General features: G+C 39.4%; 1 protein-coding gene across 1 annotated transcript in view; it reads left to right on the plus strand.

Annotated features, from left to right (window-relative positions):
• The first annotated feature begins 7698 nt into the window (after positions 1 to 7698).
• Positions 7699 to 17470, plus strand: part of zbtb20 (zinc finger and BTB domain containing 20) — a 33146-nt gene continuing 23374 nt past the window's right edge. Inside the window, 1 exon segment of the mRNA XM_051401048.1 lies at positions 7699 to 7937. The gene's annotated coding sequence lies outside the window, so the exon portion shown is untranslated.

Genomic DNA, 17470 nt, shown 5'->3' on the forward strand with positions numbered 1-17470 from the left:
TGGCAGTGAACAACGAGGTTTGCGGCAACAGTGTCTGGAACTCATAACAAATTGAAAACAATTGAAAGAAAGTCAGAAAAAACAGTGAAACTAAGCACATTCTGTACAGAAGACTGTCAGTATGCATTTCACTGTTTCCTCTTTGCTTGTTGAATACCTGCGGTGCTGTCACAGATTCCAGTGTTACTCAACCACAGGCTATAGGTGGCTTTAGGTGCCGTTTCAATGTATTTAACTCTTAAGGGTGGGAACTTTTACAATTGAGGTGGAGGAAGTCATGTCAAACTATACATGTCCTGCCTTGAAGGAGTAATTATGGCTTCAAGACCAGAGCATGACTGACACTGAGGCTAGTGTACAACCCTAGTGAAAGATGTGCTGACGTGTAAGCTCTAGCACTGCTCAGATACTCCTAAACTTGTTCACCGTTGTACTCCGTGAATGAGGCCGCTGAGTAATTTAAAGAATAACGGGGTGTTTAACCTTCTACTTCTGCCCATATAAAACAACTGCGGTCAGGTTTTGTGGTAGGACGGGCCATGTGCAGAAATAGCAAGCAGGCTTCCTCTCAAAGCTCCCAGCAGTTGACAGGAGGACAAATGAGAAGATGTCAAAGTCCAGGCTTTGAATTGCTCTGACATTCCTTCTCGTGCCCACTACCGCCTGCCACGGCTCCGACTGCCAACCAGTCACCTGTACGGTCATTCAAGGTCTTGGCCAAGCTTCTGACAGAGCAGTCATTGAAGGATGAATGTCCGCGCCTCCTAGGGAGAAGCAAAATTGCTCAGACACTTTTTCCCCCGCCAACACCTGGAATTTACTCATTTGAAGAACAGCCATGTCCAGCCGATGAGCTTCCCAAGGCCTTTGGAGGAGCCAACTGCACCAGGGGCACAAGGCATCATCAGGTGAAAGCTCTAAAGGGGGCATGTTCAGGGGGCTTATGGCGTTCCACCTACTGACATGATTTACATATTGATGGAAAGGGTGAAGACGATGACTCAAACGGTGCCTCCTGTGGAAAATCCTCTGCACGCACTGTGACTTCATCCAGTTATGATTTTAGCACTTCAGACTTTTAACCTCAAAGGAACAACTTTACATGACATGACGTTAATATCTATGAATGAATACAAATTAAACACAATGACTAGCATGTTTTAAAGCATTAAAACATGTTGAGAAACATGTTTCAGGTGAACAGGAAAGTGCTCTTCCTCCATTTAATTTAAGACAATAACAACAGAATGTATTTAACACTGACTTGGACAAAAGTTAATTATTATGAGTGGAGCTAAGTCATTTTTTAACGTAATAGTTAAAGTCATCACCATCTAATCTCAGTTGTGATGCAGTATTTTGGAGCTTGTGGCAAGCAGAGGTGAGATGAAGTATGAATCACAAGGCAGAGAACTGAGGAAGAATCTGGAGAGACCGGTGGCACGTTATTCTTATGCCTCAGCCACAAGGCTCACACAGACAGGGGGCCTTGTGAGCTGAAAGACAAGTGAAGAAGCATATTAATCATTTATACTACTTGGACCGTGTTCCAGAAAAGACAGCATTGCGATAACTCATTTATGTTACCTCAATTGTCTCTCTAAAAGCGACAAGTACAAGGAAGTGTTTTGGTTGAACTCCGGTCATCATCGTCGACTGAACCATGGGTTCAGTCTTAAGACGTCACTCACATTCCTTGAGTACATATTAATCAAATATATCTATATCTATATAAGTTTTACCCCAACTCTCTGCATCTGTAAGTTGTTTTATTAGTAAATTACTGTTCTTTGACTCACTAATGGTCTGTGTTCTTCTGGAGCGCCTGGATAGTTCACCTGTTAGAGCTGGTGCACCAAGGTTGAGTCCTTGCCCCAGCGGCCACAGGTTTGACTCTGACCTGTGGCCCTTTAATGTGTGTCGTCCCCTTTCTCTCTACCCCCCCTCCTGTCAGTCTTCAGCTGTCACTATCAATTAAAGGCCAAAATGATTGCTCTCTTTACGTGTTCTGTCAGAAGGTTGAAGTATGAGCAGTACTCCTGTGTGACACTAAATCAAACTCGTGATGACCAACCTGATTTTACAGGATCCTTTTTTATGTCTTTCTCTAAACTCCTTAACCTCAAACGGTGTATGACTCATGGAACAGTTGGTGCTGTTCTGTAAAGTGCAGAATTTACTTTATTTATTCACCTCACACATGTAACACAACCTGAATAAAATAAGTACAGTTTTACAGTTTCTGCCGAGTGATAACACCTAGGTAAAAACAGAGAGGAGCCCGAACCCAAAAGGAAGAAAAGAAAACATTTGTCATTATGAGAAGAGGCCTATTTTCTGTCACGTCTAGCTTGTCTGATCATTTCTTGTGAGTTTCAGTGAAACATGTAGTACTAATGTTGTCACTGACATATTGCACAGCCACAAAAAAAGTTATTTTGGGCTGAATAATTGACAAATTAAGACCAAAGACCAAATAACCAAGAAGATAGAGAGAAAGAAGAATAGCTAACAAAGCAATGTTATTGTCTGTACTTGTCAACTATCTTCCTGCAACCAGTTTTGAAGATGAGAGGCGAGTAGCTTTCTACATTGCAAACTTACTGTGCATTACAAAATGTTGCAAGCTTTGGGTAGCTTGTTAGCAATTTTCCTTTTAATGGCCATCCATTTTATCTTCCCAAAACAAAATGTTACAAGGAAAACAAGAAAAAGATGTCGTCTCTGCTGTTGTTTCTTTATAACTGAAGATGTGTGCAATGTGAAGTATGAGGAAGAGGACATTTGCAGCTGCTGCCCACACAACAACAATTTGTTTCTTAATGCATGCTCAGATACACTCAAATGTAACTACTGACGGTGTTAATGAGGTCATGTTGTCATTGTAGACACCTGCGTTGAAAAAGGTTCCATTAGATGGCATCAGTGACAATAAACAATAAACAATATAATGGCATGTATGCACACATACTATGTTTCAACTTGTCAATCATTCTGAGTCATCATACCAGTTAAGGATCCAACTTCTGAGTATCAAGGTGTGTCTCACTTATTTATGTCCTGATGCTACACTGGAATTCACAGATGGGTGTTGACTCTTATCTGGGGTCAAACATCATACAGTAGAAAGGAAAACACATCTAAACTGAGATAACACAGAACAAGGATGTTCTGTGGTGACGTTATGGCATGTTATGGAAGGATAAAAGTGCAGTGTGGTTTGACCTTTATGGCTGGTTTAATAAAAAAGGTGCGGGCCCTGTTTTGGTCAAGTGTGCTTGACGCTGAACAGGGCTGATTAGAGAGCCATACCACACTTCCACACATGTTGAATGCTTGAGTCTTTCCTGGTCTTGTAAAAGAGGGTTTCATATACAAAGATGGTAAAGATGTTCAGCACTTGACATGTGACCAAATATGGAGCCACCTCAGTGACTTAGTGGACTGCACACATATAAGGTAGTGGTATTTTGGGCCAGCTGATGTGTTATATAATGTAATTAGTTATATGATTTTAACTTTGTATTTTTATTCCGTAATACTTCTAGTGTTAGTTCTGTCTATCTATAGCTATCAAAAACTAAACCTGGACCCAAACTGATTTCTGGAGTGGAACTGCCACTCATATCAAACTGCAGCGATTAGCTGATTAAATGATTCGTTGTCAGCTATTAAATTAACCTCTACTTATTTTGATAATTAATTGTTTTGAGTCCTGAGTTTTTGTGTCCAAATTATCTGATTCCAGCTTTCCAAATATGAATATTTCCTGGTTTCTTTAGTCCATGATTTGGGTTGTGTACAAAACAAGACATTTAAGGACGTCACTTTGGGCTTTTGGGAAAAACATTTTTCACCCTTTTCTGGCATTTTATGAACCAAACAACTAATTGAGAACAGATTAGACGACAATGAAAATAATCGTTAATCGTGGCCCTAAATTTATGAAAGCTTGCAAACAGTTTAGCGTGCAAACACCTGGAGGATAGAAGAACATTGAGAAAGAGTAAATCGAGCAATCCTGAGAAAAGCCCTGTTCCTTCTCACATATTAAAACAAAATAGGTGTATGAAGGTACATTTTGGACAGAAATAACATTTAATTGCACTGCAAATTAAATTGAAAACTAATTCCACCTGTCCCATCCAGTTTGCACATTGTCAGTTTGTAATGAGTTGTCTAGATTGTCTGTAAAATGAATAGCCTGTGGGCCATTCATTTAGTGGAAAATATTAAAACAGAACAAGATACACAAGGACGAGACCTATGAGTGGACAATGACGCTGTAGCTAATACAGGGGCTATAATTATTTATATTCAAGCTGAGGGTACTGGTAATAAATTGCCTTGTCTCATTTTAGCCCTAAATAGCTTGCAAACTTCCAACTTTGTTAGTTTAGAGTAAAACCTTTTTTGTGTGTGTGTGTGTGTGTGCTGATAGATTTGGCAAAGGAACCAATGTTTGCACAACATTATCATCTAACTTCATATTACTATGAAATTCTAGACACCTCCGGACCATCAGAGGTTGTTTGCAAACGGAGGAAAATCTACGGCACTCACTGCATTTGAAAAAGGAAGGATAGAATTTAAGCAGAATAAATAAATGAATGAATGGATAAACAAATAAATAAATATATGTGCATAAAGGCAAGTCAGATTGCTGCCCTCTGTTGGTTATATTTAAAGCTGTGTGTGACATGACTGGACCTGCTAATGTGAAATTACAGTCTGTTCCTGTTTTACCACAGAGAACATTTTAACTGGCAGGAATTCAGTATTTCATGGAAAATATCAATCACATAAAAATGTAAAAAGTCTTCTAAAAAAAAGTCCGTTTTTTCTTTATGTAATGTTGCGGGTTGCAGAGGATAAAGTTTAGATTTAATCAAATAAAAATCTAGTCAAATCTATTTTTTTCTCTAAACTATGTGGCTTTTTGTTGTATGAATTCTTATTTTTGTTTTTTTATTGGTGGGAAAGTTAATCAGACATTCATCGGTTATGAATAAACACCAGCAGGATCTTTACACATGTATTTACTTGAGTCATTGTGTCAGTAAATGGTAATCAACAGTCTTGTATAGTAGGTTCAAGTAGCAAGGTTTGGTATTTAAACAGCCACAAAGTATTATTCACTCAGAAATGTATTTTATAGTGCAACATCTGAACGTTGTGCTTCACTGAACTTTTTAAGATGGAAAACATTTCATCGAAAACTCTTTTTTCTTCTTCTCTGTTTTGTTTTAGGATGACCTTGAACTTGATTATCAGCCCGTCCTTTAACCCTGTGTTTCAAGCCAGTATTCAGATCTGATTCATACCTGCGCTTGAGTACGACCTTTTACCTCTTTTCATTTTTATTTATTTATTTATTCTTGTTAACCAATTAGGAAACACTGCAAATATTATTTTTGTAATATTTGAAATCAGTTTTTATTGTCAGCACCATTTATAATAGAAATTGTGGCAGAGTTCCAGTCTGTTCATAACACTCAGGGAAGGCCTTGTCAACAAAAGTGGACTTTTGTTTTTTCTAATCATTATATTTGTCTTTTTTTTTTTTGACAGAGGTTCTAAGATGTGGCAGCTACAGAAGTTTAAAAGTTTATATTAATTAATATCAAGCACAACAAGTACCCTATATTTTCACTTTATATTTATAACCTATTTTTTGTTGTTGCATTTTCCCATATATTTATATTTAATTTGTTATTAATATGGCCCAATTACAGAAAACGGGTGTAATTGTTTTGCAATTTGAATTGAACGTGTTTTTATTGCACTCATTTATAAAATATAAAAAGCACACGCAGTGACTAATGTGTCCTCACATTAAAAACAGCATATTTTAGATGAGATTTTTCTTAATGGTGACAACAATGCGCTGCCTCAAAGGACAAGTCCAGTCCAACATGCAATGCACAATGCGGTGCCTCCAATAAAACAAAATGTTCTCTACGTTGAATCCTCTCTGCACGTGCTGCCGGTTGAGCCGTGTTAATCGAGCCAAAATATCTACCACACTGTTCCGGGAAGGCGTGCACCACACGGATCTGCCGTTTCAGGACGTTCCGTTTATGAGCCTAAAAACGACATAATTCTGACTTTTAATGAAAATTAAAAGCATTTGTTTAAAACATGCTTCACTGTCGGATTGCAAAGCGGCGCATTAAGGCCGGTGGCGGTGTTTCTACGGTGTTCCTGGTTAATGTAGGTCAAAGCAGTGACGGAAGGGTGTCCTCCGTTGAACCCGCGGTATTAATCCACATCGCAGTCCTGCAGATGGCGCGCACAGTCAACCGAGTGCCCTGGGTGCTCACTACGGTACTCACACAACAATATCCGTACGGAGCCTTCCCCAGCCTGAGAGATAGCGATTGTTTGAAGCAACACCGGTCTCTCTCCCCTGTTACAGCACGGGGGGCTATGAAAGCAAAGTTCAAGAGTGCAGCTCTTCAAAAATAGAGTTTTTCACACCCTGTACGTGCAACAGCTCAGGAGGCAGGACGGTGTGTCAGAGAGGGCTGGACGAGCGTAACCTTAGTTGACCTCTTTGTCAGTAAAAGCTTGTCTTTTGAGTCGCAGGGCTGCTTCCACTGGCCGTCCTGCTGCCTATGGGCTGTAATACACACGACTCACACACATTCATTATATATTGGAAGTAGCTATTAGACACAACCCTCAGCCTGGTCCATTATTCTGATCTGAACTACAGACAAGCGTGTGCGCACACACGCACACCTGTCACTGTCTAGACAGGGAGGGGGCATTAAGGCGGTGGGTGCAGGGGGGATCCCACATGACCCATTACTGCTTTATTCTATGCCAGCCAGAATATATCTCAAGGCGTTGGATAATGACAAAAAAAAAAAAAAAAAAAAAAAATCAACAACAACAAGAGGAAAAAGCAATCGCTCTACTAAATCTGATTGGCCGGCTGAACCGACACGAATTTTTTTCCCTGCTCGCTAACTCGAGGTCAGCTCGGGACGTTAAAAAATAAATAAATGAGAAAATAGAAATGCGTAGAAAGTAGAAGACACGGCCGACAATCTAGCTTGTTGGTGCTGGAGATGATTGACGGCGCCGCTGTCCAATGAGAGGCCGCGGCGCAGCTGGCTCGCTGTACTGGCAGAGGCGGCGTCCAATGCAAAGTTCAGACGCATGATGGACACATAACTGACAATTCCCCTGTCCTTTTGATCCAGACTGGGGATAGATTTGAGTTCATTCACAATTGTGAACGCTGATATTTTGAACAGTAGACGCCGGAGCCCACACGATTACAATATTGATGGGTTTAAATCAAATAAAAAAGGTGTGTTGATGGGTAAAGTGAGCGCTCTCACTGCGAACATGTTTTAACCCTGCATGTTTTACAGCTTTCATTGCATACTGTGGCATCCTTTTATATAAAACTGCTGTGTTGCTGCTCAGGCAGCAGCAAACTTAAACACCCAGAGTAGGAGGAACGATACTACTACTACAACTACTATTACTATAACTCCCACCACTTCCAGAGAGCCATAATGGAGCCGGCTCCACCGTCCCACTGTGCGCTCTGCGATTGGGGCACAATAATGTTGACGGATTTCTGATCCAACCCAAGACAGTGCACTGTTCTTCCAATAGCAGCTTTAAGTGAAAAGGCGTGCCTGCCTGCTTTGCCCCCCTTCCTCCTCCTCCTCCTCCTCCACCACCCCTCAAAGTACTCGATGTATAGTTAAAAAATGGGAGGGCACACTTGAACCGAGCTGCTCTATGAAGGTAGGCTGCAGCGTGTGTTTATTGATGAGATGAAAAGAAGATGGAAGTGAGAAATGAAACAAAGTAAAGGAACATATTAAAAAAAAACTATACGCGCTTCGTCGGGGGAAAACAGGGGGAGCCTTGGAATCGCTGTCGCCACTTTTTAAACGAGCTTCGAAGTGCAGGTAAGAAATTTAAGAAAAGTAGGAAAAGGGATGGGTCTTTTACAATATCTATAACGCTGTAATCACAGGGGAGAAATAAGAGGAATTTCCTATACAAGAGATGAAAACATGCTCGTTGACTTTAGGGTGGTATGCATGAAATACCTCTGACTTCCATGTAGTTGTAGCTGGCTTTACCAACCAAATATTACGCTCTACATGATCGGAAACTTCATTCTTTAGAGGATCTCAGACATTCAATAAACGTGACGCCAGCGCACGAGAAAATGAAACGAGTCCCTCATGTTAAGGGGCTCAGTTTTTGGCTGCCAGGGGGTTTTGTTGTCCGTTTCTATTCGACTACAAAAACGCGCTGCCCTGGCTGGCATGACGCAAGTTTCCCATCTGTCATTATTCCAAGCGTGCCCCTTTACCTTTAGCCCTTTACTTTCGGATTTGCCCGTGAGCCGGGGCAGGGGGACACTTGAGAACAATACTCTGGTCAAACTGTGTTCACAGGTCTGTTTCTCACAATCAGCCCAAAAAAAAAAAAAAAAAAAAAAACCTGAGCGAGGCTCGCAGTGCTGCTTGTTCACATTTTACACACTGTGAGCCCGGAACAACTGTGGCAGCCGACGTGCGCATTTGGCTTTTAGGTCAGTTATTTGAATCAGAGGAAACGCGTTTCCTTATTGCAATTATAACGACTATAACGTACTCTCACTGGAAATCCGCTTCTTAAATATATTCCAGTTTGGTGAACTTGCCGGGAACGATAGGCTCGATGTCTGAAATACATCATTACCTATATCAGCGGCTCAGCGCTTGTACTCAGACAGATGTCTAGCCTACATTTTTTTATGAATTAATATCGATACGGCGTGGCGTTTATAAGATGGGGTTACATTAAGATATGCTCAGCAGGCGGAGAAAGGCTGGCTAATATTGTGTGTGAAGGTAAAACAATACCGCAGGTTCAGTTTCTGAGATAAATCAGAACTAGATCCAGTGGGACTCCGGACTGGATTTTGGTGCCATGTTTCTCCAAAAATGAATGATCACTTTAATCGTCGCAATCCGCTTTTACTCACAGCCTACAGTGCGTGGAAAATGTTTGCGATGTGAGGATGTTTTTTGGCAAAGGGTGGCCTAGATATGGGGCCATGCTCTGGTGTAATTAAAGTTGCAAGAGACGCTTCCTGCGTGCCTTTTGAGACATTTTGTTGCAAAATATTCATGAGCAACTCGTGATTCCTTCGCTCTTGCTTATTAGATGGCAGCACAGAGGTACTTCACCTCTTGGATAAAGTTAAAATATGTGTATGTGTTCAGTGTTGGCGCAATAAAAAATAAATAAATGGAGCAATGACTCCCCAAAATCTACTGAAAGGGCCATAGGGAGTTGAGCAACATGTCAGTCTTGATCTTTTAGGGCTCCATCTATCCGTGCGTGTTGTTCGTGCGCGTGTACATGTGTATGTGTGTGTGAGGCTGAGAAAAAGGGACCGAAAGCGTGCGTGCATGTGTGTGTGGCAAACAGATGTTGTCCCGAAGCGCTCGGCTTTGTCAGATAAAAAGAGTAATACATCATGTACTTGTGTCTATTAGAAGCGCCGCTGATAGTTCCTACAATACAACACGTTCTGGGTCTGATTAATAGGCACAGACTCGCCTATAGCCCCAGAAGTGGTGCGCGCAGGTATAAAGCTTTGTGTCAACACATTAGTCATGTCAGAGGTTGGTTCTGGTGTGGTCACTGAAGCGGTTTCCATGAGAAGAAGCAAGTAGACACAAACAAGAAGGCCGGTCCCGGGTTTGACACATGAGGGGAGGCTGCATAAGAGCGCAGCGCTGCGTCCAGCTTCCTCCAGCGCACACACCGTCTGTGGCTGTGCACCTGTGTGTCTCTCTCTATCTGTGTGTGTGTGTGTGTGTGTGTGTGTGTGTTTTTACCACATAATTGTGCGTTCATCCCTTTTCACTTTTGTTGTGATCACTTCCTCTCTCTCTCTCTCGCTCTCTCCCCCCCTTCATTCAGAATATGTTTCCACAACGTAAATGGGCTGCAGTCCTATATGCTTGGTTATGTAATTGGTGGCTGCACTGGATGATTTGTTTTCTGAATGGACACATTTACAGAACACGGAGCTGAGAGTACAGCCCGGTGTACAGCAGAAATGCAACATTTCACTTTGATGTAAGATTTCAGCTGGGCATAATTATAAATCTGTCCTATGAATTGGAGCAAATTGATTGACAGGCTTGCATGTGGGTGAGTAAAGTGAAAATTATATTGTCACAAAGAGTATGCTGGATGGAATACCCTTCATCTGAAAAGAAACTCCACATAAACTTAATGCCTGTATTTTTGGAGGTTTTATTGTTTGATGAATTGGAGGGTACTTGTCTTGTGTGTGAGTGAGCTCTCACCACGGCTTGATGTCAAAAACTCTCGTTTTATCAGCACAGAGGTGTACAGTAGCTGCTGAAAGAGAGACAGCCATTATGTGCCTTGGGAGTGTTTGTAGTCCAGAGTATCAGGTGCCCAGTTCCATCTCAGTTAAGTCACTAATGAGTATTTATATGTATATATTCCTCATGTGCATTAATATTCACAGTGTTTGAGCCATCGCCATTTGCCCGCTTTCTGTGTCACGGCTAAAACCCACCCATGACTAATGAATATTTAAGAGCATGTCTGCAGACCAAGGAAACTCATTATTATATGAAGGAGACCCAGCAGATAAACTGTAGACCTTCTCAGAAGAAGGCAAGGGGGGATAGGGAGGTGTTCAGTTAATTCACACTCAGCAATCAATCCCAATTTTCTTTTGGCTTCACCATCCTTCACTCGTCCTCTGTAGCTTGTCACCCCCTCTTCCCATTCAGCAGTTTATTATTGACCAACAAACTGACATGATGTGTCCGTAGCATTCAATGTTGAAATGTTTTCGAGTGGATTTAGTCACTCTTTCGCACATTTCTCCCACCTGATTATCTGGGTTTACTCAAGTGAAAATGTGTAAGGATACAATGCTGCACTAATGTAATGAGTGCTTCATTGGAAGAGACATGTAACACAAAAAAACAATCGTCTTGTACTGTACATGCACACAGATGGCAGGTCAGTATTCCAAAAAATTTTTAAGCGCAGCAAAGGCACTGCTGCCCATGTAGACAAGAGATATCTCTGAAGCCTCCGCAATGCCACATTTCTGGTTGTTGTTAATCCCACACCATCCAACCATCTTCAGGCTTTTACCAGGTTATCCTGATGGCCCATAACCTACATAATTACATTTATAAATATATGTTCATTATGTCATTTCAATACAACTGTCCTGAAAAGGTTTTTTGGTGGTTTAGTGGACGGTATGTAGTGGGAAGAGGATGGGAAAGGTGGGAGAAAGCATGTAATATTGGTTATGAGTGGAATTCACCTGAGTCCACTGAATCATGCAGTGCTGTTTATTTTTTCATGTATTTTGTTGAGTAAAATGTTATTTTATTTTATAATTTCCAATTTACAAAGTGTACATTTGGTTGCAAATTTAAGCATACACTGGTAATATAATAATCAAATATTTTATTACATTAAAAGTAAAATTTATTTTTCAATTTATAATTCCAAATAGGGTATTTTACCATAGTATGACAGGAGACCAAGAAAAAATATGCACTTGAGTCCGTCCTGGCACTTTGTCTACCCCAGTTGAACATATTTGGCAGCCATTTTGGGAATGCAGTAGAGATCCATCGATATAACGAGCCACTTTGTGGATTGCATCCAGAATGTCACAGTGCTTGTTAACTGCTTGGCCTTTTTGTCTCAGACAGTGTTTATCCCTTTTCCCCCCTTTTTGTTCCTGTATAATACTCGTTAGAAGAATATTCCCCCATGGAGCAAAACTAATCTTTGATGTGATTGCCAGCTGAGACTGTTTTCAGGTGCACACCTTAAAGTTAATGGTAAGTCTTATAATTAACTACAGAGTAGCCTTTAAGCCTTTAATAGACTTTAAGCTTAAAGATTGTTTTTTTTTTTTATACAAAGAACGCATAAAGTTTTTCACCTGATGTTTATTGCGAAGACTGTTTTACAGCAATTGCAGCTTTTATACTGCAATCTCAGTTGCCATGGTAACCTTAAAAAAAAACTAAAATACCTCTAAAGCTTCAGAGAACTCTCATATAATTTTATATTAAACATGTTATACTTATTTATTTTTCTTCATATAAATGTATCATAATACAATATCATCAGACTAGTGAGTGCTGGCTAACTCCACCTTGGTGGATTGTTAGCATACATGGATCTTTTCAAACTAGAAATTATTGGCAGGCTAGCTGCCTCCTGGCTAACTGGCTTGGATCCGTCTACCCACAAAGCACCTTTTTCACACATAACGTGCTTCTCTTCACATGATTTATTTATTTTTTATTCTTGAAAATACTAATAACACTAATTGCAGGACCTATTGATAATCCATACAGTTTGCTTTTGTAATTAAGGAGAGAATTCCCCCTTAAGCTGCATAATGCAACACAGAAAATGCTGTTATGATGAGTTATGGTGATTTCCTTCCAGCTATAAGGAAAGGATGGAAAATAATATGCCTTGTTTAAGGGGAAGGAAACATGTGTCTTGTTTATTGATGGGGGTGATCATTTTACAGGATGAAAATACTTAAAAAAACTAAAGGTTTTTATTTCGCAACCAGTACGTTATGTATTAAGCATTCATAACGTTTAGAAAATACTTCCATGACTGCTAACCTTCACATTTTTGTAAACTGCTCAAAATTGTCAATTCATTGAGCAGGATTTTTTATTTTTTAAATGCTCCCCCTTTTAGAGATCTGGCAGCCAGAATCTAAAAAACTGGTCATTAGAATGACTTTTATAAAACTTAATTTCACTCAATGAACCCAGTGATTTTCAAAGCATGCAGCATGTGGAAAACTGACAAACCAAAAACTTTTAAGGCATGTTTTTCAGTTTTCAAAGGACTTTTGTTTTGGAATCTCCCCTCCCTGGAAGTATCACAGGAATGTGTAATGAAAGCACACATTGAGACTGAATAAGTATTTGCGAATGTGCCATGCTGTTGTCAGGAAGCTTTTGTTCGGTTATAAAACTTTATAAAGTCTTGTGAAACGCACTCGATATCCTTAGTTCTCAGATAGCTTAAATACAACATTGTTTTAGGATTGGCTGTTAAATCTTTCAAACATATACGCAAATATAAAATTAACATTGAACAGTTCATCACACACTTGCCCCAGGATAAGCCTGTGGTGTCTTACTTTAATGTTTACACCATAATTAATAGACTCATGTATAGTATGCTTATACATTTTTTAAATGTTAAATTTTCTTAAGATCTGTTTTGTCATGTAAAGTAAAATCAATTTTTGTAAACTTGCTTTTTAATATCAGCAGTATACTTTTGTTTGATACATATACAGTATATACAGTGTAAACACAATACAGTTATGGGTGTGACCATGTGATTCCATTACCTTTGCTGAAATTGCTAACAGACTCTTGATTCATACTTCTTTTTCTATTTTCACTGCTGGATTTAAAGCTATTCATTAAAAGTCAGCTGTCATAAAACCCAAATATCATGTATCAACTTGACCAGAAGTCACCCTACAACAAGCACAAAAGATTTTTGTGAGTAAAAATCTAAATTAAAACTGCACCTTGTAGTAATAATGTATGCCTGAATCCTATATAAACCTTTTTTTTTTTTTGCATGGCAGAAACAAGTATCCAAACCTAATTTGCATTCCCTCTTTTTAAACACACACGGCAGGCCCAGGCATTCAACTGATGTGAAAAATGTATCCTGGATTCTAATAGCGAAGTTGTATGTTTGCCAAGGTGCATGTGTGTCCTCAGTTCACCCTGCTACCCATATGGTTTTCTACAAGTCATGGTGAGATCACCGCCTAGTTGAAGGGGAAAAGTATCTAAAGAGGCTTTAAGAAAACAAAAAAAGTAACAAGGTCTTTTGTAACTTTTTAAACTATTTTACAGAGAGTGAAAGCTGTGTATTCTCTGCTTCTATCTTGGCTTCAGGAAGACTTTTTAAGCCTCGTGCCAGTAAACAGCACTCACAGCAGCCAAAATGTTAAGGTTGTGCACAGTCTTACTCAAGGTACATCGGTATGCACTGTGCAATGGGTAAACTTTGGGAAGAATTATTTACACAATAGTATTTGTGTTTCGGTTTTATCACTAAATGAAGATTGTTGGAAGTATTTCCACAGAATTGACAACTGTATTTTATTTTAATTGAGTAAGGTGTTAGTTTTTTTAAATACAGTTGCAGGAAATCTCTGTCAGACATTTTGTCCTTTGAAACAAATTCATTTACAGGGAATTTTCTTTTCAAATTTTCATTTTTATCATGAAAATGAAAGGAATATCTGCTCTGATACTGTCTAGATTGTTTATTGCCCTGAAAATGACCTTGACAAAGACAGATTTCAAAATAGACTCCTTCAAGAAGCTGGAAATCATTATTAATTTGGTTTACAGCTTATTGTTTTAGCAACTATGAAATGAATGTTTTATCTCCTTAGACTGGTTTACGACAGTTGGTGCACGTGACAAAAGGAAAAGTATGTGTAACCTGTTCAACAACAAACAAATGGAAAAATAAATTTTCTGTTTAATCGAAGTTGCTGGGCTTGTTTCACAGTAAGTCTGACATTTCTAACTGATGAGAAGAAAATTCTGGTAGCGTAAACTGTTGTTCGTAACACCTGCATTACATTTTCAATACAGATGCAGCCCATGTGTCCATGAAATATTGAGGTGGTTAATACACCAGTGTAATAGTTGTCAGTTGTGTCAGCGGTGGCACAGTGTTTTTCACTTAAGCTGCCATGTAACTAACATTGAGCTTAGTTTTCTTTTATAATGTCTATGAATAGGTGAACTGACATGAATGCATTTTAGTCTAAATATCTTTTATGGCCTTTGACTGTAGTAGGCTCTGCTCGCTGCTGGATAGTATCTCAACGTTCATTCATTCACTCAATCATTTTTTTTTTTATTCTTGCTCCTGTTCAGGGTCAGTTCAGCGTATCCCAACATGCATTTAGAGGAAGGCAAGGCAACACCCTGTGCAGGTCACTTGGCTAACACACGGAGAAACACATTCATAGAGGTGACAGGAGCTTGTCATTCAAGCTATACTATTTGCACACTATTACACAAAGAGGAGGGAAAAATCTAGATCAAAATAAAGCGCAAACCTTCCTCCATCTCTCACTCTAACCATCACAGTACAAATGACTTAGAAGTAACACATTTATGATAGGACCTGCTGAAAATACTCACAGCCATGCACGATTCTTTTAGTAATGTTACCAGAAACAGCTGATGGGCTTAGGTTACACTCAAGGGCTTTTGAGCTATAGATTATTACCATGTAAGATAATAATGCTGCTATATTGAAACAGACCACACTGACCAACAATTCATGTGCAGTAGCAAGGCCAAAAGGCCAGATGATTATTATAAACGGAGCTGATGCGGGGTCATGTTAGCTCTTCGCTTTGCGCTGTGAGTTGACACTGTAGTGACTCTGCTCTCTGTGTATAGAACAGATCAGAGGAGACAACCTACAGTACACCAACGTTTACCAATCATAAAAGGAAGTGTAACAAATGCAAAAAAAAAAAGTATTAGCTCATGATGAATATATGTATTTGCAACAGGCAGGTGTACTATGTTTACAGTGCTACTATGTGGTATTATGTGTACACATTACAAAAATATGCTATAGAATTAGTACAACCACATCAGCTAGTGGCTGCAACATAGTTTTTCCCTGCAGTCAGTCCTGAGCTTGGTGGGTAATAAAAAAGCAGTTGTGCATACCTGCCTGCAAAACTAATTCACAGCAGAATTTTATACAACGAGACACAAAGCAAGGCCTGCAAAAAAAAAAAAAAAAAAAGAATCTACCAGTGTGTCATTGTGAAAATATTTGTTAAGATCTGACACACTTTTTTTCCCCCTCTCTTTCTGATATATGTATTGCACAAACACATTATGGATGCTCTGACTGATTCGGTGTTAATAAACTTGGGTGGGGAAGCTCATAAGCAGTGTTACATATTATAAGTTGCAGTTTATATGAATTATTGTAAACTTAAACGTGTGCACTTCTCTTCATCAGTTTTTAGGGCTGGTGTTGGTGAGGTAGAATATGTATAGTTTTCTCTAAAGATGTATTTAGTTTTACTGACATTGTGTCTTATTATTATTCTTTGGATATAGTTGGTATATAGTCAGTGGATACTTTCTGTAGACTAATTAGTTTCTTGAGTTTGACTTTACTAGAAATGTCATTCACATGATACCAAAAAGGGCAGAACTCTTGAGTTGTTGGCCATTCTCTCATTTCTTGTGAAATTCTGTAGTTGGCTTGCTTAACAAGTTTGTCTTGCAACACAGAACTGTATGGATAACGTTTCCTAATGTGGCTAGATGGCACCCCCGCCATGTCAGATTAACAGAAAACCTCACCTTTGTGCCAATTTTTGTTAATTTCAAACTGTACTGCTTTATGTTAAAGTCTTTATACCTAACTCGTATTGCTCAGCTGGTCTGTAGACCTCTGGATCAGAGGTGCTAGCACTTGGTGAAAACGTGTATAGGGCACTCATGTGGTCGACTGTGTTTCAGTGTGTCAGCATTACACTTTTAGATGGCTCATATGTCAAATGAGCTGATGAGACATATATAATCTGTATTTACAACACAACAGCTTGCCAAACTATAAATAAACTAAAAAGTGCTAACATCCATAAGGCTCAAAATAAACACAGAATATGTGTATTAAGTCATCTGTATTTAATATCCTATTCATATAATGAGCTAAACCAGGAGCTGAAGACACAGTATGTTGAAGATATTGTTAGTTTACCTGAATAATGACTCAGATTTATCTCAGCCCGATGGCATGTGTATTATCGTTGCCGTAGCTACAGGCTGAAGAAATATGTTACATCATAAAACCTTTTTGCAAAGTCCATTTTCACTGTTTCCTTTGCCTCCGTTTTGTTAACATGCAGCATGTTAACAGTTTTGCAGCATGTCATTTTTGTAGACCGGTGAACCCTTTTTAAAAGGCAAGTATTGAGCTTGCCAGATTCTGGGAGAGGGGCTAGCTCGCTGACCCTTGAAGCACAGAGCGGCTCACAAAAAGTGCAGGGTTGTGGCGAACTGCTTAAAGCACCCTCGTGCATTTGTGAAAGTTCAGCTCTGTGCTGGACCACCTCGGCACTGGGCTCATGCACCCTTGTGCAGCTGCTGGTGAAACACATGGTACAGGACTTCTGAGGCTGTTCCCAGTCACATTCACAAATGGTGAAATAATGATGCCGGTGGTTGGATCAGATTTTCTTAGATTACAGGTTCATTTCATAGACAAAGCCATGTTGTAAAATGTGTAGAAAAAAATAACTGAATTTTATTTTGATTCCTGTCAACGTTACCTTTATTACACGTTATATTAAAGCGAATATCGT

The sequence above is a fragment of the Dicentrarchus labrax genome, unplaced genomic scaffold (assembly GCF_905237075.1).
Source record: "Dicentrarchus labrax unplaced genomic scaffold, dlabrax2021, whole genome shotgun sequence".
Taxonomy (NCBI): domain Eukaryota; kingdom Metazoa; phylum Chordata; class Actinopteri; family Moronidae; genus Dicentrarchus; species Dicentrarchus labrax.